Below are 17,871 nucleotides of genomic sequence, written 5' to 3'. Positions count from 1 at the left end.
GCCTAAAGCTGAAACCATCCAAGTTTACAAAAACAACTGTCATCTCTCAATCCCTTCACTTTGTGACTATATATAAACAATGAAATGTATCAAAATCCTACCCAAAGTGTTGACAAGAAGCAGTAACAGGAGATGAGTTAAGATTTTGTGTTATTGTTATTGGGAGGGGGAAGGGTAAGCTGTGACAAAGTGAGAGAGTGGCATGGACATATATACACTACCAAACGTAAAATTGATAGCTAGTGGGAAGCAACCGCATAGCACAGGGAGATCAGCTCGGTGCTTTGTGACCACCTAGAGGGGTGGGATAGGGAGGGTGGGAGGGAGGGAGATGCAAGAGGGAAGAGATATGGGAACATATGTATATGTATAACTGATTCACTTTGTAAAAAAAAAAAAAAAGATTTTGTGTTATTGTTGCTATTTATTATTGATCGATAGTTAGTACTCCTTGCCCATCTGGGTCGTGTCCATCACAGTGCTGGAGAGCTTGGAGCAATGCAGCAGACACGTGGACTTTCTGCCCTTACAGTCTGATCCAGGGGAGAAATGGAACTTATAAGCAGAATAACAGAGCATAACGTGTATCTTCTAGAGGGCTGGGGTTCAATGTCGGTGTCTCTATATTGAGGGCGATGTCTTAGTGTTTTCATCACTCTGGATTCCTGTAGTTTCCTGTGGAAAGTGTTTTAGATAACGGTATTCAAGAGTAATATGACCTCTCAAAAAATTGTCTAGGAAATTCGTAATCCCTACCTGTTTACTGCTAGTAGCAGAAGACTGTGTTTGTAATGCTGTGTTTCAGTATTGCTGGAGAGACCCACAGAAGAGAAACTCGCTGTAGTCCAGAAGTTGCTGGAACAGAGTGTCTCCGTGGACATTTGTGCTTTCCTCCCCCAGGAGTCCCCGCCCCGGCCACACCCACCTCCTCCTTCCCACCCAGAGGAGCCCCCAACACACACTGTGACCCCTGTCTCCTTCCGAGCCCTAATCACTATTTGTACCTTATTCATTGCTTCGCCCACATATTCCATCCATATTTTTTAGACTGTAAACTTCCTTCAGACAAGAACATAGATGCCTTCTCCACCTTGTGTTCCTAGTGTGCTGCCTGGCACAGGTGCTCAACAAAGAGTAATTTGATAAATATACCAATTAAGAGTGCTTTGTACTTATTCCCACAAGCTTATTTTTAATCTGTGCTAATATTATTTATATTATTTAATAGGAATTAAGAGCTGTGAGATACTTGACTGGAAATATAAAATAAGCCTTATATATACTTGTGGAAACCTGAGACAGGAGACTAAATAATCTAGCGAAAATGGTCTGTTCTGATTACCGTGAAAACCCTGAGTGGCCTTCACCAAGTCTCCTCTCCTCTCTCACCTTCTGTTTTCTCTCCTATAGAATACAGATGTTGAACAAGATGCTTTCCTAGCCCTCAGAATCTTAGTAAATGTCCATTCTTAATAATTCCTAAAAATAACTTTTGTTAATAGTTTTGGCAAAAAATAAAACTATTCAAATAAGTAAATAACCTGATAATGTAGCATTTCCTCTTTTTTCACTTGTGTCTACAGAAATAAATATTGATAATATTCAATTATATAATGCCATTATTCGAGGAGGCCAGTTCAGCCAAGGTACTTCTAACTTTTCTTTGCCAAAGATGTTCTTCTTTAGGTAAAGAAAAAAATTAAAAGTCTTGAAAAATAGGTTCAATGAGTAAATAGGAAGTTGATAAATAAAAATAATAAAGTGGTTATTTTACAGTCTGAAATTATCTGTTTCCTTTTTTTCCATTTCAAATCATAGAAATGAAGGTATTTTCTGTTTAGCCACCCCAAGTCTCTAAAAACAAAAAAGAGTTAAAGTGTTTTTACCTTTCAACTGTAAAGTGTCCTCCAACTTTCACTAGCTTCATCATATTTTAGTATTATTTGTTTACTTATCAAAGTAAACAGCCAACTTACATTTCAGTGATTAAGGCCATGCATCACATACTCTCCTGTTACTACATTGAAGACCAGTGTTATAGGAGAAGAGAGCACAACCATTTTTTGTTTTTCTTCAGATTAGAGTTAGCTTCTAGGTCATGGCTGTGTCCACACGTGGCAGTGAAGCCATAAGGAAGAAGTGAACTGTCCAGTTGCAGAGACCAGCAATGATTGCTGCACACATGAACAGGTTCGTTTGGAATTGGGTGAAGTTCCTGACAGAACAGTTTAGGATTAGTGGACATGCCAAGGCAGGGGTCATGAAAGGAGCCTTAATAAATAAGCTTTTGTTGGAAAGCCAACAGTTTGGCCAGGGGAGTGAAGTGTTGTTCTAATAGAAGTGTCATTTACCCAGAGGCAAACTGTTTCTGCCCATAAATTGGTTTTCAAGAATTTTCTAAAGCAAATTGTATATATACTTATTGATTTATAGCCTGACCTTCCTGGACAATCATTTCTAAGAGCAAATATGAATGCCATGTTGACAAAGGTGACCTTGGTTCTCAGTCCTTCCAGGCAAGCTCTGTGGATGCAAAGGGTCGTAATTCTCAAAACAAGTACATTGAAATCTCTCAAGGTGAAGGAGGGGGAAGAGAGCGTGTCCTCAACAAAATGCGTGAGTTAATCTTTAAAAAAAATAAGAAGAACACGAAAAAAGAGATGGAGGAGAGAAAGAAGAAGAGAGAGGAGACAGTGGGTGTCTAGAATTCTCCTTTTTCCCACCACACCAGCTTCACAGCCTAGGAAGGTCTGAAACCACTTAATCCTGCAAATGCCTGCAGTTCTGTCGTTCTTTCGGCTGCACCAATTTTGCCAAATAATGGAGTTCAGGAAGCTCTATCACACTAATTAGTGGTGAACTAAATAGATTGGAGTAAATATTTCAGAAGAAAAATGGATGTGAGGTTATGTGCAGCCTGGCAAACATTTAATGGAAGTGTACACAATACCATTCTTAAAATGTCCCTCAAACACCATTTCTCATGAAGTTTTTATTTCCAACCCACCCAGACATTTCCTCTTTATCTTTCTCATTTTCCCCCCTTTTCCTTTTTTCATTTTTTTTCCTTATTCTTCTCACCACCTTACCAGTCATAATGGTTTTCTCTCCTTTCCTCTTGCGTGTCAGTTTACACATTGTCACTTTTTGTCTTTGTATGTCCTCAGGATTTCACCATCTTTTAAGTGCCTGGTCAAAATAATTTTCCTAAGTTCTCTTCCTAAAATACCTTCTTAAAAGATGCCTAATATCAACCTTAAAGATATTAATATTTTCTGCACATTGTTACATGTATTTTACTATTTGATAAAGAACACAGAAAATTACTTAACCACTAATTTGGCCAATTAAGGCAGCTTTTCTGGAGTTATTTGAGAGGATAATTAGACAGTTTCAGACTCTGTGCTTGAGCAGTTTTAAATGCTAATCTTTCGAAGTGAAAAACATTGGAATTGGGCAAAGTTTATGACAGAATAGTTTAGGATGGTAGACAAAACAAGGTGAGGTCTTGAACGAGGTCTTAATAAATACAGTGTTTTCGGAAAAGTGAACAATTTGTCAGAAAGCTGAAATTTGATATGATCTTATTCTTAGTTTCAGATTTCGTATTTTTGTATGCCTTCATACTATGTTAATTTGCAAGTGAAGAAATGTTAAATCAGCCCTCTAAATAGTGTTGCAACTTGAACATGGAGCTTAAAGTGTAACAATTTCTCATGAAATATCAAAGGAATGTTAAGTGATATCAAAACATAAACAAGAACGCTTACTTTCCATATTATTTAATATTGTTTTGGAATTTGTAGCAAAGCCAAATATAAATGGTGACTTACTTATTAGGAAGATTATACCCCTAGACAACCCAGAAGTACACATTATTATAAGTTTAAAATGCATTGGCTAAACCCTAAAAAGATAAATATACAAAAGTCTATAAAATTTCTTCACAGTGGTAATTACTGGTTTAATTATATTTCAAAATAAGCCCTATTTAAAATTTTAATGCAATAGTTCAAACCTGAAAACCATGAGAAATGTATGTGAACTACCGGAGAACTATGAGACTTGGATAAGCAAAAGGACTGTATCTTTTAAACATCCCTCACTTCTTTACCTCCCCACTGCCATCACTTAATATAAGCTTACGTTCTGTCTCTTTCTCTCTCTCTGTCTCTCCCTCTCTCTCTCTCTCTCTCTGGACTATCAGAGCTAATGCTTCCTATTTGATATCTTAGCATAATGGTTAAATAAATTTTAGTAGCATCACTTCATTTGTATGTTAAATTGTCATAAGTTCACCTGAAAACAACAGAGTTGAAATCTCTATCTCAGTAACATGAAAGACATATGTAAAATAATATTAGAGTGATCACCGTTGGATGGTAGAATTCTAGCATTTAAAAGTAGTTATTTATTCCTATTTATATGTTTCAAATATCCTACAATGAACAAGTATTACTTTGAAAAATAGAAAAAAATAACATTAAAGCACATTACATTGCTTTTAAAATGTTCTGATGCAATGAATAGATAAACAAAATGTGGTATACACATATAATGGAATACTATGCAGCTTTAAAAAGGGAGGAAATCTTTGTCATCAACATGGATGAAACTTGAGGATATTATGAAAAAGAAAATAAGCCAATGACAAAAGGACAAATACTCCATGATTCCACTTATATGAGGTATTTAAAGTAGAAAAATTCATAGATATAGAAAGTAGAAAGGCAAGTACGAGGGGCAGTAGAAAAGGGTGGGGGGAATGGAGAGTTGTTTAATAAATAGGAACTTTTAATTCTGTGAAATGAAAAAATTCTGGAGATCTGTTTTACAACAATGTAAATATATTGCTTAACACTACTGAACCATACACTTAAAAATTATTATGATGGTCAATTTTATATGTGTTTTTTACCACAATAAGAAAAAATTGATGTGATTTGATGTTACAAATGTTTTATCATTATGTAATTTGATAGAACCTCAAAACTTTCATATTCTATATACGTAAGTGTTATGGTGGGTACACTTTTGGAACTTAAGGGATTCTTGTTCATTCCTATGACCATACTTTACTTGAGACAAATGAAATTAACAAAGCTAATTATATATTATATCATTTATACTATTTCACACAGGTACACGGCATAAGATAGGTGCTAACTATGATGGTGGAAATATGAATTTAGTCTTCAGAATTCTATTGTAGCATGCTCTTTTACAAGGGAATCCTTCTTTATGTTTTCTAGCAAAGCTTTATTTGGCTGAATTTTTATGTTTAACATCTGTTGTCATCTTTGTTTTCTATTTTAGTCATTACTACAGTGAATATCATAAGGATAAAAATGATCATCTTGAAGATCGCAATGAATGCACCTGCCTAGGCACCTATAATGACACGTATGGACTCAAGCAGGCTTCCTCTCCTGTCTGCTCCATCCTTGTGTCCAGGACAGCAACGTTCCTGCAGCACTGCAATTGCTCTGCTAAGCATCCCTCTTCCTTGTGGAGAGCCTGCTCTCCACCCCAAGAATGTCAGATCCCCCTAAACACCTTTAAATGTGTGTTCAGTGAACCAATTAATATAAACTATCATCACTTTAATCCCTATACTGGGAATAGCAATACTGGGTTCAATGCATCATTTTTAACAGAATTCAGCCATTATCATGTGTAAGTGTTGGTTCCTGATACTAATGTTTTTCAGAATATTTCATCGAAACATATTGCTCTGAAAAATAATTGGCTTTTACCATTTGACATTTCACCATTAATTACTAAAAACTAATAATCCATTCAGTATTGGAATAAGCATCAATGTTGAATAATGAAGAATTAATAAATAGAGCAAAAAGTACCTCTGTGTGTGTGTGTGTTTGTGTGTGTGTGTGTGTGTGTGAAGGTTGAACATTTGGGGACTTGGGGAGGTCTGGCATGGAGCCTTAATTACCCACTGGGAAGAATGCATGGATTGCATTCACTAATTAAGTGTCACAGGTCATTCTGGCTTAGCAGGAAGGATCTAAATCCTTTCTTAATCAGCACACAAATGAGGCAGACGTTCCCCATCTCAGTTATCAATTGTTTCCCTTCATCTTGGGGAATATATGTGTCCATGCTTCTCTGTTTTAATGGACAACATCTCATTTATCTAGACAGCACCTAGTTTTGTGACACTGTGTGCCCTGGACACTTGCTCCAAAGACCGCTATCCAATTACAGTGCAAAGAAAGAGCCACTGGGAATTCAATAATGAGAAAACCTTTGGGCACTGAAGCTGCCGATACATTACAGGCTTTATACATGAGAGAGCAGAATAGATCTTTTAACCAACTGGGCCAATATGCACAGTGGGGAATTAGAGGACAAGAAGCAGTGGGTTGGAGGCTGAGAGAGAAATGAACAGTGTTGTGACACTGGGTTTGCTCAGCAAACAGCTGCTGTTATATTTGTGCTCAAATCCTTATTCCACAACCAAATAGGAAAACTGTTTAACAATCTGCTCAGCAACCTCCCTCTAAAAAAATTCCCTTTCCTCTGTAATCTAGTATTTCCTAACCTGTGATACCCATATAATATCTGCATATGTGAATACTTCTATTTGTGCTTATATTCTAATGGTTCATAGGAAATGCTATTGGCTAGGGCCATCTTATTAAATAACAAATCCTTCTGTAGTACTTACTATATGACAAGTACTTTACAAAGATTAACTATTCTTATCCTCATAATAACACTATGAGTTTGGCATAACCATAACCCCCATTCTACAGATTAAAACAAACAACCAAAAATATTATAGCACAAGTCAGAAAGAGAAAAACAAATATTGTATATTAACACATATATGTGGAATCTAGAAAAATGATAAAGATGATCTTATTTGCAAAGCAGAAATAGAGACACAGACGTAGAGAACAAATGTCTGGATACCAAGGAGGAAGTCGGGGGGAATTGGGAGATTGGGATTGACACATATACACTATTGATACTACGTGTAAAAGAGACAACTAATGAGAACACACTGTATAGCACAGGAAACTCTACTTAATGCACTATGGTGACCTAAATGTGAAGGAAATCCAAAAAAGACAGCTTATATGTATATGTATAGCTGATTCATTTTGCTGTACAGCAGAAACTAACACAACATTGTAAAGCAACTATAGTCCAATAAAAATTAATTAAAAATAAAATAAAATAAAATAAAAAATTATTATAGTGCAGATGGTTAAAGGACTTGTCTAAGGTCACACATGTATAAGCAGCCGTGTTAGAATTTGTTTCTCAGAAAGCTCCCCGCTAGGGCGTATGCTCTTCTCCTCCAGGCTACTTCATCCAGGCGTTTCTACGCTGTGCACACTGAGAGTTGGGGCTGGCTCTTTCTCTTCTTCTTTGGGATCCAGCGATTCCCTCAGTCCCCAGTGTTCCCATGTGCAGTGAGTGTGGTGGTGTGCTGCCTGCAGCCACCTGTCTCCACTGAGACACCCATTTTTCCAGTTGCTAAGAGAGTTGAAGGCTGACAGCTCTCAGTTTAGTCCCTCTCTGGAAATTGCCTTCAGCTGAAAGGAGTTATTTGCCCAATATCACAGCCCATCCTGAGGGACATCCCAAATATGTGTCTGTCCATGTCCACCCCACGACCCATCCTCCTTGTACAAACTGGGAGAATTCCCAACAGTCATCCCAGCTCCAGAGTGACTGGGGGGATCTGCTGAGGATTTCGTAGAGATTGTATCACAGCTCAGCTCTTCCTCTGAACTATCTTCAAAGATAGTTTGTATTTGCAAGCCAACTCCAAAGTGGGTTTTTGCTGATGGATCAAGGTGGCAGTTAGACACTAGCTCTGTAAAGGCCTAACTCAGGAGTATTAGGAGAAGAATAAGTTATATTTCTCACTATCACTACAGATGGTTCCAGTGACAAAATGTATATCCATTATTTTCCTCTCTTGCCACAATTTCCTCACCCTTGGCCAGCTCTTCAGTTGTTCTAGGTTGCTTGCTAGACCTACTCCATAGTTCTGAGTTCTTAATTGTCTGTTGTTGTTGGACTTTTTTGGAAAAACAAAAAACAAAAAACAGTTTTCCCAACGCCAAGGGAACCCTCAACAAATACCACACATATTCCTCTTTGCCACCATTGTGTAGTACCAATCCCAAAGTCTGACGGTAAACAGGGTAATTTATACCCATTAATGTGGTAACTTCTAACTTTGTCTGCTGGTTCACTGGCCTCAGGAGCTCAAACTGGCCAAGCAGTAGCACCTAATTCAGTGGAACGCTCGCTGGACACCTTAGTGGAAGAATTTCCCCTTACAGACTAGGACAGAGGCTAAATCATGGGGACCAATCCTATTTCCACCCCCCGTGATACTCATCATATATATTATACTTATTGAGACACAACACCATTTGCCATAATGCCAGACAGCCACATGCCATAGTGGTCACTGGATGAACAGATATATCACAACTTAGAGGGATATACCACAACCCCTAACCATCGTAAGATTTCTACCAAGCTGGTGCTTTGATTAAGACTTTGCCAGTCTAGTCCACCATTATATTGGATCTGCAGCCTTTGAGTGATAAGCTATATTGTACAATAGCTAGATTCCATGGTTGCAATACATAACGTAGATCAAGATACCATGCCTTCAAATTTAGTATTCTGCATGGTGGTTCTGGAGAAAGTTAAGTTCTGGGCTGGGTAGACAGACTCATATCTCCAGTAGGTGTGAATTCTAGTTAGGAAAATCACTGGTGCCGCTAGGGTGAAAGAGTGAAAAGAGCTTCAATGCCTAGTCATCTGAAGAGATGATGCCAAATCAGTGGTACGGCGCTGGTCTCTGCTTCAGCAGGAAGTAGATCAAGCTTAATGAGAATAAGACAGAGCCTGTGATGTCAGGTCCATGCTAAGCTTCCAGCACTTCCTCTGCAGCTTCCTTGTTCATGGGCCCATAAGAGAAGTCATCCTGTTTATGAAATTGTTGAGTGTCTCATCATGGTAAATGCTCCCTGAAGGCTATTAACATGAAACATAAAGATCTGCAATTTTGTACTGACCTTCCCAGACTTTTTCACATTCCTGTTTCCTAAAATTTCTCCATGGATAAAATGTTTCTTCCTATGTAAGTGAGTGAGACTATTTCAACAGATCCTCTTTGGCCCTTCCTAGCCTAAGGATTTTTACTCTGCAGGTCAAAGAACCAATGTGAGGTGTTTTGTGACCACATAGAGGGGTGGAATAGGGAGAGTGGGAGGGAGACACAAGAAGGAGTAGATATGGGAATATATGTATACGTATAGCTGATTCACTTTGTTATAAAGCAGAAACTAACACACCATTGTAAAGCAATTATACTCCAATAAAGATGTTTAAAAAAATAAAATAAAAAGTGCATGAGAAAAAAAATTAAAAGAACTGATGTGAGGGTTATGCCATCTATTAAGTGTATCTACCCGCATTATACTCCAGAAGAATGTGATTATAACGAGGTCTATGGACACTTTGAGTCACTGTGACCTTGGCTTGGACCAGAAATCAAGTTAACACTGGTGCCCTTTAGATCCCATTCTAATTTAAGGACCATGCTGGCATTTTGAGTATCTGGTATCAGTATTAGTTCTCTATGTGACCTTGTTTACTTTTGCAAAGTTACATGGCCGGAAATCTCTTTGATAAGTATTAGAGGATGCTTATGACTTTTGCTTGTGAAGGTATGCAGAGTCCTTCCTCAAGGGTGTCCATCCTCCCTTTAATCAATGGGCTTTGTGTCCATGAATTGACTTCAATATGAAAATGAAGTGAGGACTACAATTTCCAATCACCAACTCTCCCCATCCCCCCGTCTCTGTCTCTGTTCAGCAGCAGTCCACTTTTGTTTATAATATAAGGGAAAAAACATCTTATTTGGTCCTTTCTGCTTATCGACCTATTAGCCTCCACCACTGACCCCTTGACTGTGTTCATTGTGGTCGTTATTTCCACAATGCTGCTGACAGTTAAGTGCAACTATTTGGTTTCTGCCATTCCATTCTGGAACCCCCATGTCATCATATCCTACTGTCAAACTATGCCTGAAGATGACAGTTCCCACTGAGCGGCTGGGTTCCTCCAACATAGGCATCGTCCAGTAGGACATCTGACTTCACACAATGAGCAGATGCTAACATTGCTGCCTCCATTACCCCAGGACCCCCTCCTCAATACTATGCCAATGAATCTAAGGAATCTTCCATTCACTTACAGTAGGTTTTCTACGTTCCATTAGCTCCATGGAAGTTATTGACTCCATGGATCCATATTAGGATCAGCTCCATGGGTTCCAGAGAAGACTGCATATTTCTGAGTCCTGGATGAGGGTTCCTGTGTAAAGTCTCTCCTCTCTCCAGTTTTAGCATTCTATCCACCCACCCCAATATGTTCCTCCATACATGTTTTCACAGTTCTTGCTGACATATGTTGGATGCTTCCTGCAGTGGTTTTCATGTGTGAGATCTTCCCTCCCAGGGATGGGATTGCATTCCCCCATTTGGGCTGAGACCTGACGTTGGTCATAGGCCTGGATGCAGTGAGAGTGGTAGGATATACCTTAAAGAGGACCAGTTTCATCTTACAGGCACATTGTTCATTTGATGTCTCCAAGGAAGAGGAGGCTGCTATTCTCTGGGAAGAGAGGGGCTGCTTCTGACTCACAGAAGATTCAAGAGATCTGGCTTCAGGGTTCTCAGCCTTACTATTTACAATAGCCAACACCTGGAAGCAACCTGAGTGTCCATCAGCAGAAGAATGGATAAAGACGATGTGATATATATATCACATATATATGTGTATATATCACATATATATGTATGTATATATCACATATATATGTATGTATATATCACATATATACACAATGGAATACTACTCAGCCATAAAAAGGAAGAAAATAATGCCGTTTTCAGCAACATGGATGCAACTAGAGATTATCATACTAAGTGAAGTAAGTCAGACAGAGAAAGACAAATATATGATATTGTTTATATGTGGAACCTAAAAAAATGATACAAGTGAACTTATTTACAAAACAGAAATAGACTCACAAACATATAAAACAAAGGGGAAAGGAGGGAGGAATAAATTAGGAGTTAGGGATTAAAATACACCCAGTATTATATGTAAAATAGATAACCAACTAAGATCTACTGTATAGCACAGAGAACTATACTCAATATCTTGTAATAACCTATAATGGAAAAGATTCTAAAAAGAATATATATATATATATATATATATGTATGTATACATGACTGAATATATATATACTTTGCTGTATACCTGAAACTGACACAACATTGTAAATCAACTATACTTCAATAAAAATTTTAAAATAAATAAATAAAATAGAAACAGACTCACAGACATAAAAAACAAACTTATAGTTACCAAAGGGATAAATTGGGAGTATGGGATTAACAGATGCACACTACTATATATACAATAGATAAGCAACAAGAATTTACTGTATAGCACATTGAACTACATTTAATACCTTATAATAAACTATAATGGAAAAGAATTAGAAAAAAGAATATATATATGTATATTTATAACCAAATCACTGCACTGTACACCTGAAACTAACACAATATTGTAAATCAGCTATACTTCAATTAAAAAAAAAAAGATTCTCAGCCTTGTGTTCCCAAATATCTCCTTTCTAGTTCTCATATTCCAATTTTTAACTATCAATCAGGGCCTGATTTTGTCACAGGAGGTATGCTAAGGCTCGGAAGTCAATCTCTCTTATAGCTCTGAAATTGTTTCAGTTAAATCCTGGGCTTGGTTTTCAGCATGGTCCTCCCTGGAGCTGGAGGAGATGAAGGTCTCCTGTGAACATGGCTGTAGAGGACTTCCAGCTTTCAAAACTCACTCAAGTTGTGAGTCGGCTGATCTGGGTCCACATATTACCTAAAACTTCCAAAGAGTTAACCAACCAATTTCAAAATCCTTAAAATTATTTTTATCCACCCCTATTCTGTTCACATGCCACAACTAACATAAAACCTAACTCTTCACTCGCTGCTTGAATTTTCTCCCAGCACTCATGCGAGAGGCCCAGCGATAGCAAGGCTTCTCCATGCTAGGGGTTACCGCCACCACCCTACTTTCCTCCAGGGTTGGGGACTTTTGCCTTCTGACTAGAGAATGATCCAGCTATAAACTCCTACTTACTAGGACTATAAAGTTCTAATTGCTAGGGCTAATTCTAGTACAGACTGTCAACCCAGTTTCCCTCGCAGAGAAGAATCAGAACCCTCAGTCCTCAGAATGTACGGAAGAGCTTTATGGGATGCGCTGAACAGCTGTGTTCCCGAGCACAGTAGGGAAAGCATTTATCCAAGGTGCCATCTCCCTTTAGCCAAGCGTGCCCTGCAGGTGCTGACTCCCCTGCACCAGGGGCAGCTGACACTTTCCCAGGGCAGCCTACTCCGGAGTCAGAGAAGCTCCCAGGCAGGAAGTAGGGGATGTGTGATGCAGGCCTGAGCGGAGGGGCCATTGTGTGCATTTAAGCAAAGCTAGTCAAAATATGGAATCTAAAAAAAAAAAAAAAAAAAAGGTTCTGAAGAACCATAGGGCAGTTCAGGAATAAAGACACAGACGTAGAGAATGGACTTGAGGACACCGGGAGGGGGAAGTGTAAGCTGGGACGAAGTGAGAGAGTGGCATGGACATATATACACTACCAAATGTAACATAGATAGCTAGTGGGAAGCAGCTGCATAGCACAGGGAGATCAGCTCAGTGCTCTGTGACCACCTAGAGGGGTGGGATAGGGAGGGTGGGAGGGAGATGCAAGAGGAAGGAGATATGGGGATATATGTATATGTATAGCTGATTCACTTTGTTATAAAGAAGAAACTAACACACCATTGTAAAGCAATTATACTCCAATAAAGATGTTTAAAAAAAAAAAAAAAATCTTCACAGAGTTGGTCATTGCAGCAGTGACCAGAGGAGAGGGAGGGTGTGAACACATATTGATACCTGGGATGCAAAGATGAATACATCTACAGATATCGTGGGTAAAAAGATGTCTAAATCATGTTTACTCTTCTTGGGGAGCTCAGATCTAAAACAAGGCAGACTATTAGATCTAAAGTCAGAGATCTGAAGAGGTGACAACTGCACTGACCCAGAGGTTCTACTGTGAGTCCAGAACATAGCGCTCATGTGAGATTTCTTGGGCTGCCACAACAAAGTACCACAAATGGGGTGGCTTAAAACAGTAGAAATTTATTCTCTCCAAATTCTGGAGTCCAGAAGTCCAAAATCATGTTCCTTCCAAAGGCTCTAAGGGATTATCCTCCCTTGCCTCTTTGTAGCTTCTGACGGATGCTAGCCATCTCTGGCGGTCCTCTGCTTGGACCTGCATCACTCCTATCTTTGCCTCTGTCTGCACGTGGCCACTTTTCCTCTGCGTGTGCATCTCTGTGTCTTCACGTGGCCTTATCAGGACACCAGTCACTGGAGTTAAAGCCCTCTCTACTCCAGGATGACCTCATCTTAACTAATTACATCTGCAAAGACTTTATTTTCAAATAAGGTTACATTCTGATATTCAAGAGGTCATGTGTTTGGGGGAGACACTATTCAACAACAGTGAGGGAAGAGTAGTTAATCAGTTGTAATCAGCTAGATATTCTAATATCTAATAGTTAACATATTGGCCATGGATTCACCCAAATTACAGTTGAGTCTAATATGGAGCTGCAGTATTTAATAAAACAATAACTCAGTTAAGTCTCTGTCCTTGGAAAATGATAAAAGACAATTATTGCAGAGCTAAGTAGACATACATAACAATCCTCCCACCTTTCATCCAACCTAATTTCATGAGCCCTTTTCACCACAGACTATATAAAAGTTATTTAAGATTTAAATGCTTTTGGAGTGAGAGTCCAGGCCACAAGTACCTCTTTCGTTTGCTTTGATTCACATCTAATATTGTTAAAATTGCAAAAGGAGACCATCTCAGATTTTAGCCCAGGCCTCAGACTATGTATCTGAATATCACATTTACTGAAAGAAAGTTATAAGGTAGAGTTTTGCATTGGCTCTAACTAACCTGCTTTGCTGAGCTAAATGGCTTGAGATTTAGCACAGAGATTTGCTGCATATTCTAACGGTGAAAAATCAGGTGCAGAGCAAATGAGATTAATGTCTCCGGCAGCCCCATATCTTCCCTTTGCTGAACGCGGAGCATGCCATATTTCCTCTCTTGGTGCAATTTCAAAGAATTATCATATTTTAGAGTGAAACTAATTGTCAGAGAGAATGGAAGTTCATTTCCACAGACGAGTTAGCTCCGTGGGCCTAGGAAGAAAGTGGTTTTCATTTATCTTTATTTGCATTCTCAAGGATGACTTGAGAGACAGGCATAGAGATGGTGAACTTATGGCTGCCCAGCTGCTCAGACAAACCCTTTGTCTTCGGCTGCTGACACAGCAGGATCTGCTGCTCTCCCAGCTGTATTTGTATGAGAAACAAAAGAATGTATTTCTTACGTTGACTGATGTGATGATGATGATGATGATGACAGCTAATAATTAAACCAAGGTTCAAGATGTCATGTGAGGCACGTCATACCATAACTTCACTGAGCACCCTTAACGTGCACATGGATTCCATGTCATTAACAGTGTTTTGTAAATGAGGAAATGTGCTCAAAGAAGCAAATAATTACTCAGGATGTGAAATAAAATCTATTCTCTTTCCTTCGGTCTTCTTAGACTCCTAGCAGAAGGAAGACGCTGATGCTTTACGTATGAGACCATGATTAAAGCATGAAAGATGGGCTAAAGGTCAGGCTAGAATATCAGGACTGGACGTGGGGCCTTAAAAACAATTTATTCCTAGTCCATTAATTTTTGAGATTAAGAATGAAAGGCCCAGGACGTAAAGTGACATGTTAAAATCCACACAGCCATTTAGAGGGAAAATCCTAGGCCAGCTTAATCAATTTATGTATTACAGAGGACTGCCATATTGTCTGCAACAATGCCACACCTATAGAAAATTTCTTATGCAGAGTTGGATAATGATAGAATAAATAAAAGAATATAGGTATAATTTTTTGGAAGATTGGGTCTTCTTCTGATGTTTTATGCCTGAAACTCCAGTCCAGAGAGCAGGTAACCATGAATAGCTCTGGGGGCAGTTGGCTGGATCCCTACAGGCTCAGAGCTCCCTCGGGCCAGGGAACCCCTATTACCACCACGAGCACCACTTGGGTGACGTCCCCAGGAGACATCTTCTCTTTTCTACAGCACATTTCCAAAGTCACTGAAGTAAGTTTTTTATATAATTGCACAATCTGCTTAACAATGATGGAGATATCACTTACACTAAAATGTTGGCTGACAAGGCCCACAATGAGTTGAAATGACTTTTTGTGCCTAATGTCTGAAAATCCACATCTGGTGACCTTAAGTCCGAATATCAGGAAATAATGTTTAAAGAACTGCAACGTATATAGGAAAGCCAGTATCCGAGATCGAATGGCACATGGTAATTTATCTGGACATATTACAGAGAGAAGACATTAGGTTTCTGTGTGATCATTATTTATTTGTTGGGCAAAGCCAGACACATTCTTCAAAATGTGTTTTTTCTCTTTTCCTCATTGTAGAAATTTGTCTGAATCAAAGAAGTCTCTTTTTATTTCATTTCCCACTCTGACCACAAATTCTTATATTTAGTGCACAGAGGCAAAGTCACCATGAAGCAAATGAAATTAAAACTCCAGGGGGTCTCATTTCCATGGCTCCTGAGGCCCCCCTGGGGCAGATCCTAGAAACTTGTTCACTTGCCCATATGATTTCATAAAATTTGCAAAATTAGAGTAGATTAACTCTGCTACATCGAGATCCCTATCTGCTTCCACTCTGACAACGCTTCCCCACACTTACGGCCACTTGTGGCACTGGGGATAGGGTGAGCATTTTTGCAATTTGGTTACAGAAAACATGATTAGACAAAATTGCATTTGGATGAGGAGTAATAGATTTCTGTGCTTTTTCAGTGGCTTCCATGTTTAATTGAGCTATTGCCGTCAGTTTAACATAGCAAGGACTAAAGGAATACATCTCTGGCCCCCTCTTCTGACCCTGTTAAGGATGTGTCACTAAAGTGCAGGGCCAGCACTGAAAGTACGTGAGTCATGGAAGAGAAAAGGAGTTTGAAATGTGTCAGAGATGTTGACACGATCCTCCATGAAGTCACGTCTTCATCCTCTCATCTAACCTGTTGCTGGTTATTTTATAGGAAAAAAATACATGCAACTCGTAAAATGCAATGTCACATCAAAGGCTTATCAAGAAAAGCATCAACTCCTCCCTTACCCCTGGACCACTTCCCAACACCAGGCACTGAGAACCACTGTTGCTTTGCCTTCCTTTTGTGTTTGAACCCTCAACTGGTTTATCAATTTTATAAAACATGTATTAATTATATTATAAATGATTAGCATTTAGCCTGCTTTCAACACTGCCCTCCCTCTCCACAATTTGCAATGACTATTATTTCAATTTTTGTGGCTCCGGATACCACATTTTTAATTCCATCAACTTGAGTCATAGTAATGCAAAATTGTGAATTGGTTTTCCATATTGGGAATCAATCTAAAGATAAAGCATGAGAGACATAACTATCACTGTAGGATAGAATGTATATAGTACCATTCTCGTTAAAGTTAAAATATATGTTTAGCTAACAGGAGATGGACTGCAAAAGAGAGGAGAAAAAGAGGAAGGAACCTGGTCCTTGTGGCTAGTGCAGCGTAAGGGACAAGGTTGTCTTTAAAAGGCACCAGGAAGAGGGTAGAGCATATATACTTCATATTAATGTGACTTTTGTGGCTATAATATAAATATATGTATATATGCATATACATGTGTGTGTATGTCTTACTCATATAGCTTCATCTTACCCCATCTCAAGACAAATCTACAAAATTTAGTGATAAAGTCATTCATTTACATTTTAATACTATTTTTTACTTAGTATAATATACAGAGTGTAAAAGTTAGCATCCCCATCTTAAAAAGAAAAATGCCAGCCTTACATAAAGTCTTCTACCTACTAAGTATTGCAGTGGATCCCATTTAAATTTACCTCTCCTGTAATTCTGAATAATAAAACAAGACTGCCATTGTAAACCCTATTTTACAATGCAGGGGATAAATAGACATTGTCCTTAAACACTTGCTAATTCATGGATTGTGATATCCACAAGGGTATCCCAACAAGTAGCAAGAGGTTGCTGGTACAGGATTGGCTGTAATTAGGGTCCTCTGAGAGCGCCCATTCCCTATGCTAATCACACGCAGCTTAATAGAATCTAGAATGGGGTGGATTTGGCCTGTGCAAGTCTTCACTTCCCTTTTTCTTTCCTAATGATAACATTAATTGTAGCTATTTTAAACATTCACACTGTTAAAGAACGGGGATGTTGTAAATTGCTGATATTTTGACTGCTTGAAAACACATGAAGTGATTTTTAAAAGAGATTTTTTATAATAGTTGCATTAAATTAAAGGGCAATACCAAATTATGCTCTGAGAAACTGATTAAATTAATAGGGTATTTTTTTTTTCCCCTGAATGATTCATTAACTGACAAAGGTGGACTCATGCTGTTCCCTTGATCTATTATTTGCAGGATTTTTTGCTGTATGGAGAAAATGGGCGGCACCTTATTTGATTAAGTCAGAATTACAGAAAGGACCTTTATAAAGGAAGAATTGGAAAATAGGGCCTGTCATGGCAAGGCTATCTTTTCCTTGTGAACATCAAGGAAGATTCCATAAGGTCAAAGAAG

The sequence above is a fragment of the Balaenoptera physalus genome, assembly GCF_965194825.1.
Source record: "Balaenoptera physalus genome assembly, chromosome: 8".
In the NCBI taxonomy this organism is placed as follows: Eukaryota; Metazoa; Chordata; class Mammalia; order Artiodactyla; family Balaenopteridae; genus Balaenoptera; species Balaenoptera physalus.
The sequence above is the reverse complement of the archived record's forward strand: the minus strand, read 5'-3'. Positions refer to the sequence as shown.